Source organism: Enhydra lutris, unplaced genomic scaffold (assembly GCF_002288905.1).
Source record: "Enhydra lutris kenyoni isolate GAN:26980312 unplaced genomic scaffold, ASM228890v2 scaffoldscaffold17, whole genome shotgun sequence".
Classification (NCBI taxonomy): Eukaryota; Metazoa; Chordata; class Mammalia; order Carnivora; family Mustelidae; genus Enhydra; species Enhydra lutris.
The window spans coordinates 44939185-44943591 of record NW_019154101.1 but is presented as its reverse complement, the minus strand read 5'-3'; the positions used below and the strand labels follow the sequence as shown (position 1 = coordinate 44943591).

General features: G+C 39.1%; 1 pseudogene; it reads right to left on the bottom strand.

The window, feature by feature from the left end:
- Positions 1 to 1672: 1672 nt before the first annotated feature.
- Positions 1673 to 2698, bottom strand: LOC111147824 (annotated as a pseudogene).
- Between the last annotated feature and the right edge of the window lie 1709 nt (positions 2699 to 4407).

The window sequence follows — 4407 nt, the reverse complement described above, 5'->3', positions numbered from 1 at the left end:
TGTGTCTATTAGAATATCATTATCATTACTGCAAAAGAAGGGAATCATGGTGGTTTTTAGCATTCAGTGAAATGTTGGGGAGAAAGATCTTCCTCTGTCCTGTGGTCCTCCTTCTAGCTGGACTTAGTGTTGGGTCCCCAATGTTGGGCCCCCCCAATAATGGGTCCGTGATTAAAGGAGCGAGGCTGATACAAAGTGAAGGTCAAGCGAAGCTTTATTTCGCACCAAGCATCAAGAATCAAACCGACCGGCCGGGGCCACGCCTCTTAAAGACAGTACGCGCCACCCTCCTTTCCAGACTAACCTTTATAGAGCAAAGGTCCTGTGGTTGGGCCTGGCCACACACAGGTGGCTAATTGAATTACAATTCACCCCATAGTAGCTATGTAAACTAGCCTATCACCTTGGTAACTAGGAGACAGTATGCACCCCCACTGATTGAATGTCTTCACCTGACCTGACCCCCCTTGTATTTGGGCCTTTATCTCCACTTGACCTAACCCACCCTTGTATTTGGGCAGTTACCTGGTACTGGATTCCTGGACTTGCTTTTAAGTAAGTTCCCCTGGAGGGGGCAAGGTCAATTTAAGTTTCACTGCATAAACAACAAAATGGCAGTTCAACCGGGGTGGGGCCGCTCTGGCGGAATAGGCCCTTACACTTAGAATCAAGTTGACATGAGACAGATTAACAAGAGAAAATAAAATTTAATAGCATACACAGGAGGAATCCACACAGACATGAAATTCCAAAGAAAAGGAGGCAGCGTGAAACTTAATGTGAGCTAAGGAGAGGGAGAGGTTCTGAAGACACAAAGGGGAGGAAGCCATTAGCAGGAAGGTGAAAAGATGTTTTACAAAAACAAAGTTTGCCCTATTATGCAGATAAGTTTCTTAGGTAAAGCAGAATCTGTTAATAGCTCTCCTTAACAATGTAAATTTAGGTAGTTGAAGATCAGGAAGAGAGCTTTTCCTGCATCTGCTGGGTTTTGATTACTTTTTTTTTATTATGTTCAGTTAGCCAGAATATAGTACATCATGTTTTGTTATAGTGTTCAGTGATTCATTAGTTGCATATAACACCCAGTGCTCACTCGATGTAATGTTCATGCCACAGTGGCCCATCTTGGGGCTCCCTGCCCTTGGTCCCTACATTGTTTGCCTGAAAACAAGCCCAGACAGATTCATTGATTCATTTGCCTTTTCATCCATGTAATTAACTCTTAGCTGGCCAGTCATACTCTTCTAGTCTAGTATTTTATTTAATGTGAACCTCAGGATATTAACACAATAACATTTAAAAATAACTGTTTATTACATACATCTTATATCTGTATATATTTTATTATATATTATATATATATACATACATGCATGCATATTTTACTTTTATTATAAAGTAAAAATTCAGTTTATCCATCTGTTTATGACACAGTACACAAGAGGCAATGTGTTTCACATCACAGAATGCATTTCCAACTCCTTGGGCTATTCCTTTCTTTGGCTCAAAGGAAAGACTAGATGTGAGAAGCAGGCAATGCTTAGGCAACTGAAATAAAGATGGGGAGGGGGGCAGGGATGGGCACAAGGGGATGTTAGTCACAGGCTATTTTCTAGAACTGTTAGCTGGAAACAAAGGAGCACCCCTCCTAGATGCTCATGCCATTGTGACCTCAGTCATCCCCACCAGACAGGTAAAGCAGCACTTTCTAGTAGTCGCCCTTGGTGTCTTGCTGGGTATGGTAGTTCAGGGACTTGTCATACTCGCTCTTGAATTGACACCTAATTTTTAACATGTCCACTTCCCTGCAAGAGACCATGATTCTAATCAAGACTTGATTGCAAGTCTCCTTGCCTTTCATGGAATTGTCAGCAAAATACAGGGGCTTGTTCTGAATGCACTGGACTGATTCAGGAAAGCATCTTCCAGGTCTCCTTTGACCTCCTTCTTGAGGCTTTCCAGCATGTCATAAGGGCTGTAGCTGTTAAACACTTAAACACCTGCCAAATACTTTCTGGAGGTGACAGTCTGCTTGGTCACAGTGCTGATCCACTTGGGTACATCAGTTCTTTTCCTCTTCACCCCAGCATCGTGGAGATCCCAGGCATCTTGGTCAGTCAGTTCATAATCAATGACAGAGCCATCTTCTGCTCTTTTATGCTTTGCGAGGACAACCATCAGCTAGCAGAAGTCATCAGATATGTCAGAAATGATGTCCTTCTCCAGATTAGTCTTGTATATTTCCTTGTAGTCTCTGTTAATTTCCTGAAGCTCTTGGTTGGTCTTTGAGCATATGGTTTCAGTGAGGGAGTCCTCCTCAGTCCCCAGCCTCATTGAGGCTTTGCATTGAGAAGCATTGTACTGAGCAGATGTTTTCAATAAGCCCCAACTCACAGTCTCCAGGTGGCCAGACAAGGCTGACTTCAGTACTGATCTAAGCTCCTTGTTGGTCCTTCTCTGGTAGGTGAAGACAATATCCTGTCTCAATTCATTTCTCTGGTTGTTCAGATATTGACCATAATGAGCTCATCCACATCTTTGCTCTAGATGGCTGTTTCAGTGTCAGAGCATCACACTCAAAATTAGTGTATGCTTTGACCTGTGTGCACTTGGGGGCATGATCATCCTTCAAGCTGAGCTTGCAGAGAATTCTGTGAACAGCAGACATTTTGAAAGAAACTGGGCCACGTGTTGAGAGCCGTGAGCATCCCTAGTTGTGCAGCCACGTGCACATTTTACTGTTATATGCCTATTATATACATACAACAACACAGCCCAAAATGTATAGTTGTATATTTTTATATGTAAGTACATATACAACATTTATATACTTTATATATAGATACGCACACACATAAAGAAATGTAGAACAAATGAAAGTAAATAAAAATAGAATATTTAATAGAAATAAAAATATGCATTTGTCAGGAATGAGAAAAAAAATGTAGTATTTGCAACAATATGGATGCATCTACATGTTACTGATGCTGGGCATAGAGAACACATGTTCCATGCTCCCATTTAAATAAAGTTCCAAGCAGACAAAACTAATCTGACTTCTATTACCACACATTGATGAATGTTATTCCTTAGCTTGATTAAACTACAATTTATGTATCCATACCGTTATTGATGGATGTTTTGGGTTGTTTCCAGGTTGGGTTATTACAGAAAATGCTTGTATGAATATCCTTTGACATTTCTTATGGAGATTATATATGTCAGTTAAGTTTTCTAAATGGTTGAGCCAATTTACATGTCTACCAGCAGTGCCCAAGAATAACAGGTGTTCTAATTCCTCGCCAATACTTCATCTTATCAGTCTTTTTAATTATAGACAGCCTGGTATGGATGTGTATATTTTGCTCTGATTTTAATTGACATTTCTCAGATGACAAATGAGATTGAGAATATATAATATGCATATTGGCTGTTTGGATAAACTGTTTTGTGAAGTGCCAGTTCGATTGTTGACCTTGCAAATCTATAGCTTAGAAGAGAATAGGGCCCTAGGAATATTTTTATGGAAAATTTCGGGGCTTCTTCTCAATGGATCCTTCCTCCGCATTACTCTGTCCCCCAAACTCCACCTACTTCAGCATCCCCAAATTAGATTTCTTTTTCTTCTACCCAGTGATACCACCACTCTGCTTGGCCTCTATTTTCCTTGTCCATATTCAGAAATACTTTTGGGGAGAAATCTTGGGTGAATATGAGCTAATATTGTGCTTTCTAACTTTCATAATTCTTAGCCCCATGTTGGTTGCCATCCTTTGCCTGAAATAGTTATATATTATTGTATAGATATAATGGTAGTTTATGGTGGAAGCATGAGTCTGATACCAGTTACTCCACTGTGGCTGCAACCAGTGGTTTTCAAGTGTTTTTTGTTATTCTATTTGTTCTGATTTTACTTTTATTTTTATTTTTTTAGTTTGTTTGTTCTCTGGTGATTTTCTCAGGTTATCCTGGAGCTTATAACAGTCATCCTTAATTTATTAGCCTGGAATATAAATTAGTTTTTTTCCATTTATGGTAATGGTTGAACCTTCAACCTGTAAGCTGCATTTATTCCCCTCTAATCTTCATGTTATTGTTGCCATGTGTTTTCATTCTGCATATAGTTTTCACTCTGTGAGGTTTATCATTACTCTTTAGAAAGTAAATGATTTATTATACTTATCTACATATTTATACTATCTAGTATTTTCTTTTTCCCTGTAATTCTATTTTTTGATGTAAGATTATTTTCTTTCTACTGAAAAAAAAATCTCCTTTGGTGTTTCTTTAATTTTTTTCGTATTTTGATTGCCTTATTTTTTAAAAGGATAGTTTGACAGAGCGTATCCATTTAGGTTGGCATTGATCTTTCCACATGTTGAGGGTGATGTTCTGTTGTCTACTGGC